At 34.2% G+C, this 9,317-nt stretch overlaps 1 pseudogene; it reads right to left on the reverse strand.

Moving 5' to 3' along the window:
* Positions 1 to 10: 10 nt before the first annotated feature.
* On the reverse strand, positions 11 to 5,180 carry LOC108979311 (annotated as a pseudogene).
* Between the last annotated feature and the right edge of the window lie 4,137 nt (positions 5,181 to 9,317).

Here is a 9,317-nt window from a genome sequence, read left to right on the forward strand (position 1 = left end):
GAGGCCTAAAACCACTGGAAGTATACTGTATGTGAATAGTGGAAATATGTCATAAACATAAACCAGATGAAATAGATGCGAACCAGATGATATTGTATAATTTCTCATAACTTATGTTACGTGAATATTGCATAACATACACTAAAAAATAGAGAAAGACACACACAAACACACACACACACACCAACATGGAAGTTCATCGAATAACAAGACACTCAACCTTACAACAAGCATTTCACGATTGAGTTTCACTCGTGTCTCCAATCAGATGCAAGAGTGAAACAGCATGTAGGGGCTTATCTGAAGGCTTCCTGCTGGAAACAAAATCTTGGGACACACGTTTCATTGTAGGCTGAGATTTTGGTTTGGTGCGTAGGCATGCAAGTGTTATTGTAGCAACAAAGCAAATATCTTGTGCAACTCGATGATTTGGAGGTGGTAACCGTTGGTCTAATATTTCATGTAACATCACATTTTGAGATGATAGTACAGTCAAGAGTTCTCCCGGATGTCTTCCCATTAATATTTCCAGGGCCACTACTCCAAAGCTATAGACATCGCATTTTTCAGTAACCACCATGGTATAGGCAAGTTCTGCATAGAAAGAATATAAAAATGAAACTACTAAAACTGCATTGCATTTCATTTTCTTCTTTCTTTCAATTTCTTTTGAAGTTATGAAGAAATTGTCAAAACATTTTATGACATTAAATTTTCATAGAGGCCAGAAGTGATTGCTTACTACAGTGCATGATTCCATTCATTTAAGAATTAAGAGCAATGCTACTTGTAACACCATGGCTGTAACATGACCCACATAACACCACCAATATGTCATATATATGTATATATTAGTGCATGTATATATATATATATATTAGTCATAATAAATTTGAAACTCAAAAATTGAACCATAACCTCAAAATCATGCCTACCACATTAGCGGTACGTAATACGTGGGTGTTAATCCTATGTTCTTACGAGGGGCTTAGTCTTTTATATAAGAAACATCAGGGTCACCCAACTAGCATGAACATGTGCAAATCTATGTGTCACATGCAGAGTAATAGGAAGGAATGAAATAAATATTTGATTAAAGACATAAGTTACTGCCAGGGCCGGGTCAATGCCAAGTGAGGTCTTAGGCAAACATTCAAAAAGGGCTCCTTTTTTTTTTTTTTTTTAATATATATATATATATATATATTTTTTATTATGGTAGTTAAATATTCTGTATTTCTGTTTAATACAAATGTTTGGAATCTTATTTAAAATTAATGGTTCAAACCTTCTTAGACAAAGGAGTTATTTATCAACTTTTTGTGTTGGCTTAATTTTAAAAGAGTAGTCTAATCATTTTCCTAATTTTCCATAAAAAAACTACCTCAGAATAAATATTTTCAGAATATTTTATTTTCATGTGTCTTTTAATTGTCCCAAATTATACATACATACATATATATATATATATGTATATTACATGAATGCCATAGACAGTTCTAATTCCATAACATTCTTACATGCCTTTTAGAGTTGGTTTGGATTCAGAGATGATACAAGATAATTTTAGATAAAAAATAAAATTTGAATAAAATATTGTTAGAATATTATTTTTTAATATTATTATTATTTTGAGATTTGAAAAAGTTAAATTGTTTATTATATTTTGTGTAAAAATTAAAAAAAATTATAATAATAAAATGAGATGAGATAATATAAAATATTTTATCAATCCAAATAAGGCCTTAGCTTAGAGATTTATTTTTCTTATTATTTTAAAAGAAAAGAAATAAAATATTTGTTAAAAGGCCTTACGGGCTGGGCCTTAGAGCATCCCATCCGCCTCTCTATAATTAATTCTTAGCCAAATTTTAGTAAAAAAATATGAAAAAGTGAAGAAAAGTTTCCTAAATTAACTTTTGATTTTAGGCTTGTTAAAGATAATATTTTTATATCTTTCAATAATATTAAATAAATTCATTTTTACTAAAAAATTAACTAATTTTTATTAACAAACATATATTTCTATTGTGCTATATACGATTTCAATTCCCTAATAATTATATATCTCCAGATTTGTTTACTTCTAATTTAATTATATATTTCTATTTCTTACTAATTTTTTAAATTTAATCGTTACAAAATATTACTACTGGAAAAGGTAAATTTTGAAAAAAAATTATATTATTCCTAAAAAGGTAATAAATTTGAAAATATTCTGATACCGGCAAAAAAAAAAAAAAAAATTAAATTTTTGTTTAAAATATTTGTTAGATAGTGATAGTTCAAAACATAAGAAAAAAGATAAAATAGTTGAGTAGTTAAGATTGTAAAGGGAAGCGAGAGAAAAAATAATAATAAAGAAAGAATAGAGAAATATTATTTTAATAGAATAGAAAAATAACAGGGAGTGTGATGTAAGAGGTTTTGGAAAGATGAATAAAGTTTAGAAAAAAATGAGTTTTAACTAAAATTTAAGAAAAAATGTGGTCATCATGATATGGAGCATCCCCTAGCCACTACATGAAAAGAACGATTTACCTGGAGCAATATATCCGTAAGTGCCGGCAACTAATGTTCGATTGGAAGAATCAGGATCAAGGAGTTTAGCAGTGCCAAAGTCTGAAATAGAAGCCTCTAACTTAGAGTCCAATAAGATATTGTTGCTTGATATATCTCGATGAACAATGGTCGGTATGCATTCATGATGCAAGTAAGATAAGGCATGTGCTGCGCATTTGATGATGTTCACCCTCTTGTCCCAATTCAATTCCACAGCTTCGACATCGTTTCTTAGGACACAAAATAGGCTTTCCCTTTCCATGTATTCATAAACCAAAAACATACTTAACTTATGGAAACAAAATCCATGAAGTTTTACAATGTTTCGATGTCGGATATTTGTCAACACCTTAACTTCATTTTTGAAACTTTCTATAAAAATTTGGTTCTCTGCCTCTAACCGATGTAGTTTCTTCAAAGCAACCACTTTACCACTAGGTAGTTTGACTTCGTAAACGCTACCAAAACCACCTGTTCCAATGCAATATTTAATATCAAAATCTTCGGTTGCTTCAACGATGTCTTCATATGCAATGTGTCCATCGTAATTCCATATCGAGAACAGATCACCATTCCTTGTTTCTCTTGAATTAGATTCGGTTTTCTTAACCTTGAGTCGACAAAGGATTGAAACCCCAATAAATAAGAAAACAAGGAAGATGGAGATGGGGACAAAAATTTTAATTTTGGCCAGAAATGATTGATTTTTGGAATCAATAGAATAATTGTGGCTGGCTGGAGGAGCTGGAAAGCAAGGAGGAAAATTCATGAAGTCACCGCATAGATCCTTGTTGCCAATAAGAATATCAGGCCTGCGATTCCGGTAACTGTCTGGAATTGGACCCTCCAAAGAATTGTAGGACAAGTTGACATCTCTACTGCTGATAGATTGGGGAATTTTTCCAGTAAGATTATTGTAGCTGAGATCCAAAAGCTTTAATGCTAAACTCCCAAGCTCAAGAGGGATATTTCCGCTAAGATAGTTATGACTAAGATTAATATTATCTAGCCAAGAAAGGTGATTGATGTGATGGGGAATGCTTCCAGTTTAAGTAGTTGTTGCTCAATAACAGCTCCTCCAAGACAAAGAATCTTTCTATAGCTGTGGGAATTGAACCCATAAGATTGTTATCTTCAAGAGCAAGATGTGTGAGCTTGGTCAAACTCCCTATTTCTAGTGGGATAGAACCATTGATTTGATTCTCACCAAGGGACAAGATGTACAAGTTGGTTAAATCGCCAATAGCCGAAGGGATTTGACCATGAAGTCTGTTGCTCTGGAGGGTCAAATCTTCCAAAAGAGTTAAACGACACAGATTGGAAGGGATTGGACCATTAAGCATGTTATTACCAAGGTCTAAACTCATCAGGTTCTCCAGAAGCCCCATTTCTGACGGTATAAAACCGCTGATTTGATTAGAAGACATAATCAGGTATCTGAGATTGGTTAAAAGCGAAAGAGAAGAAGGGATTGGTCCGGAGAGCTTGTTTCTATCTAGATATAATTGGTCGAGACAGCTCAGATTTCCTAGTTCTTCGGGTATGGAGCCATTGAGCTGGTTTCCAGACAAAACCAGATGGGTGAGACTGGTCAAAAGTGAAAGAGAAGAAGGGATTGGTCCGGTGAAATTGTTTTCCCCCAGATCTAAATCAATGAGGTTCCTCAGATTTCCCAATTCTTCCGGTATGGAGCCATTCAGCTGGTTTCCAGACATGTGTAAATTGGTGAGATTGGTTAAAAGGACAAGAGATGAGGGGATTGGTCCAGTGAAGAAGTTTTTGGTCAAAAGTAATACATAGAGATTCGTCAGATTTCCTAAGCTTTTGGGGACGAGACCACTGATTTGATTTGAAGAAATATCCAATGTTCCTAATCGAGTGAGGTTTGCAAGTGAAAGAGGAAACTCGCCAGTGAGTTTATTGAAGGATAGATCAAGGTGGGTGAGCTTAGATAGAGTACCTAACACAGGTGGGATGAAACCAGCAATTCTATTTGAAGAAATATCCAACCATTCTAAGTGTGTGAGGTTTCTGAGTGAAAGAGGCAACTCATCGCTGAGAAAATTACCGGATAGATCAAGGTGGGTGAGTTTCAAAAGATCGCCTAACAAGGGTGGGATGCAACCACTGATTCGATTCTTAGAAATATCCAACAATTCTAAACGAGTGAGGTTTCTGAATGAATGAGGAAACTCACCCGTGAGATTATTGTAGGACAGATCAAGGTATTTGAGTTTGGATAAATTACCAATCTCAGGTGGGATGCTCCCCTGAAGATTAGCTTCTCTCAGAACAAGACCGACTAAATTTTTCAAGGAAGAAAAGTTGAGTTTCAACGTACTTCCCAAACTGGCACCGCGTAAGTCGATCTCTGTGACGCTTCCACCAAGATTGCAAATGATGCCAGACCACTCGCAAGGACTCGAGGAATGAATACTGGCGTTGTCACTTTGCCACCATCTACTCTCCCGCAGAGTCTTGGCTTCGAGTTCTAGTGCTGAAGATCCAGATGATGCTGCTGCCACAAAGTCGATCGTCGTATCTAAATAGGTTCCGTAGAACATGAGAGAGAGAGCCCATGCGAGAACCGCAGTGGAAATGGAAGGGGAGGGAGCCATGATTAAAGTGATGAGTGCTGCAACGTCCAAGGGATTGATTAACGTTATGCAATATATCATCATGTTCATGGCTGGGTCGGTTTCAATGATAACGACAGACTGCCAGAAAGATAAATTTCCTTTTTTTTGGAGGTATGCGTAACGACAATGTTCCTTTTTTTTTTATTTGGAAATTAGTTCTAATGACTCATAATTGACAAATTTTCATATTTATTTGTAGGTTAATTTTTCGAGTACATTCAGTTTTTACAAGATAAATTAAATATGTATGAAGGACAATACCATGGGTGGAGTCCAGAGCCAAAAAAATTGATACCATGGGTAAGATACTGATGGTAGACATCTGTATCTCTGTTTTTTCCACTTTAACCTGTTAATTATTTTGGACTATTATTTGCTTTTGCATGGCATTCTTAGTTTGACTTTAGTTTGGAGCTTTGTGTTTTTGGGCTCTGTGAATATAAGTTAAATGGGTTGATCGCAGCAGCCTGTACAACATGGTTATGTGTATCACATATATATTGAAGATTATGCTTGCTTGACCTGTGCCAAGCACATGTTTTCAACATGGTCCTTTGTCTGTAGAGGTTGCAATAGAAAATTAGGTAGTGTGCTCCTTTGGTACATGAAAATGACCAGAGAGGCCACTAGGCTGATGTTTTGTTTCACATTGGGGTATGTTTGAATAAAAAACTCTGAAAAGTTTGAAATTTGGCCTTTTCCTGCACCCAAGCATTTGGAGGGCAGATGGACCCTAACTCTAGACACAACCCTGCCACTGAAACGTGCTGGTGTACCAAAGTCCATGTAAGGTAGGATTGTTTCTTGTGACTGGGAAATAAATGTTCAGGTTTTGTATATGTGACTTTCTGTTTTATGATATGACAAAATTCAAGTTGCAACATCAATTTTTTGCCAATGAGTGTATATTGTTCACTAATTAATTATATTATATTTGTTATACGAGGAGTGTTAAGTCTGAATTTTATATGCTTGTGTTGTTTCTCTATATTGAAATCGTAAATTGTAAAGATGACAAGAATTATAAGAATTCTGCGCTTTGATTTACAAGTTTGTTTAAAGGAAACTTGTTTATGGTGTCTTGCATTTGATAAATGTGCTTTGTTTGTGTTGAAATCATGCCACCTCTTTGTTTGTGTTTAAAGGAAGCATTTGCCGCCAACGCTCCCTCAGCCGCCACAGACACGGCTTTGTCCAAAAAAGGTGGCACAACACCACCTCTTTGGTGGCATAGAACTGCTATGGTGTGCGCTGCACCTGGGTGCACGTAGGAGCAGCTCAGCCTTTAGGAAATAAAAAATAAAAAATAAAAAAATAAAAAATAAAAAATAAAACAAAACAAAACAAATGGCATCAACACAAATCCAATAAAAATATGTGAAAAAATAGTTTTTGGTATACTAGGAAAAACTAAAAAATATGCTATGATACCAATGTTAGATAACACAGTGAAAATATCTCAAGTATAGCTTATTGAGTTATTCCACAAGTTTATCCAGTTTAGCAAACCTCAAGTGTCTCTTTTTAATGGTAAAGTGTACTATGTAATATAGATTGGAGTAATATTCAACACATCCACAATCTAAATACTATTTTAATAGAGAACAAAGAGAGAGATTTCACTATTTAAAATGCTGCCAAGAATCAACTGTGAGGGGCTATATATAGTCCACCTTGCACAGCTGGCCTTAAAGGCCAGCCTTTACTCTGCAATCAAAGTGGCAGTAACACATGGCCTTAAACATTAAAGCCAAGTAACACATGACCTTAAAGCCATGCGTTACAAGGAATGAGCTGCTTAGGAGGGGCTATGCCCATGTGGGTGCCCCTCCATCTAACAAATAAGCAAGTAGTACTACTGAGTTCGATGAACCTAAACTAAATTAAAGCAAAAATCTATTATCCAAACGAATTTACCAATCTTGAGTTTGTTAATAATTGGGTGGCTGGGGAAATAAAAGGTTATTTCCTGCTATCACTTTCGCTGAAAATAGTACCAAAAGTCACCAAAAATGCTTATTTTCGACAATTTTAGGTCGTTGAGACGTTGTCGCAATTGTTGAGCCAAGTAAACATTTTCCAGTGAAATTAGAGATAACCGTTAATATTAACCATAATAATTGGGTGGCTAGGGATCAAAATTTCTTGTGTGCACACTTGATTCCATTTAGAAAAATAAGCGCGCGTAATAACTTAGAGTATTAGCATTAGTCTAACCAAAGTCAAGCCTGAAATTTGTCTAAATTTAAGGTTTTGGCTAAAGCCAAAGTCATTGAAGAAACTAATCCACATTGGACTAACCATCTCAAAGTTAAAATAATAATATAATATTATATATTTTAATAATAATTTTTTTTATTCACTAATGTTTATTGTATTTTACAGTACAAAAGGGAAATATAATTCCCCACAAATTCACAACTCAACAGATACATAATTTCTAATTTTTATTGTTGATTATTTGGGAATAAAATATGAGTTGATGGATGAACAATATCTCTCTAAATTTGGAGAAGATTTTAGAATTACTGTAACTCAAAACTTAAGCTAAATGTTTTTTATGAGTATATAGGTCATTTTGACAAAAGTTATCTATATTTTGAACTTCACTGGCATTTGACTAGTCCAATATCAATGCTCTTAAGAGTGCATCATTCAAGTTCAACCAATTGATCGAGGAGTCTGAGAACTTTCCATTCTATTTGTTTCTTAAAATTTAATAGAAGTATTATATTATTTTGTAGAATGTAAGACTAATTTTATTTGTTTATTTTTGATAATTTAAGGTAAACTAATTAAGTAGTGAGGTGGGTCTGGTAATTTGCAGAATCTAAATGTTCTGTTATACTTTTGTGTCAACTACTTAATTAGCTTATCTTTTCTTTTTGGTAAGTGTGTTAACTACTTAATTAACCTTCAAAAAATGCTATTTGATCATGGTTATATTGCTTATGTTCCATCTAGAAAACGAAGGTCCGTCCTATGCACTACGCATGCAAGATGTTCCGTCTTTTGAATTCTATGAACGCGATGCATGCAGTTTGTTTTACTTTTATGCGAATACATATATTATATATAATATATGTGTGTATGTATAAGAAGGAATTTAATGTTATAAGCCTCTAATGTTATTCAAATTCTATTGGTTGATGAGTAGTGTTAATTTGAAATGTCATGTATAGGGTCATATGCAGAAAGTTTTCAAATTGTTCGTACTCAACAATACTCGATAAAATAATAATTTTTTCAACATGTCCTTGCATAAGCCTCCTTAAGTGCTTCTCATAATAAATTCAATTATTCTTAGCTAATAAAATAGGTCATTTAAATTAATTAAATAAGTTGAAAGCTTTCGAGTGCTCAAAGCCTTTAAGTCATGTAATTGCCATTTTCATAACTTATCAAATGAATCAAAACTGAATATTCATCCTTTTAGCCCTTGAACTTGTATTTGGCTCATCTGAAACTTGCAACATATTTTTAAGATTAGACCCACATTGGTTCCCATTATTCGACCAAGCCTTCAAAGTTCTTCCAAACACTTCACTTTTCCATTTCCTCTTCAGTTTGCATCTCATCACTTTCTTCTCACCTTCGACGGTCGTGTGACAGAAACCGATAAAATCACCGCACATATGCTCGTTATTGTATAATAAGTCGACGGCATCTATAGAATTGAAAGAACGGGGAATGTAGCCAGTTAGATTATTATGACTTAGTTTAAGTGTATGTAGACTAGTAAGTTGAGTGATATCAGAGGGAATGCTTCCAGTTAAGGAGTTTTTGCTCAATGACAGGTGTTCCAAGTTCTTGCAACTGCCTAGACCAATAGGAATTGAGCCTTTGAGATTGTTATTGTCGAGATTTAGTTTGTTATTAAATGTGCTCATGGGCCGCACAACCAGGCCCATGTGGACTGCCTCGATGCACAGCCCACCCAAGGAATAAAAATGTCCTTTATGTCTCCATAAGGGTCAAACAAAGGCATCAACGTCATTAGGCTGGAACAATTTTTTTTAATAATTTCTGGCTTTCTAAACTAACTCATATCTTTCCAAAAAAAATCTCAAAAATAATATAAATTTAACTTTTACATAACATACACTAAAGCCACAG

The sequence above is a fragment of the Juglans regia genome, chromosome 11 (genome assembly GCF_001411555.2).
Source record: "Juglans regia cultivar Chandler chromosome 11, Walnut 2.0, whole genome shotgun sequence".
Classification (NCBI taxonomy): Eukaryota; Viridiplantae; Streptophyta; class Magnoliopsida; order Fagales; family Juglandaceae; genus Juglans; species Juglans regia.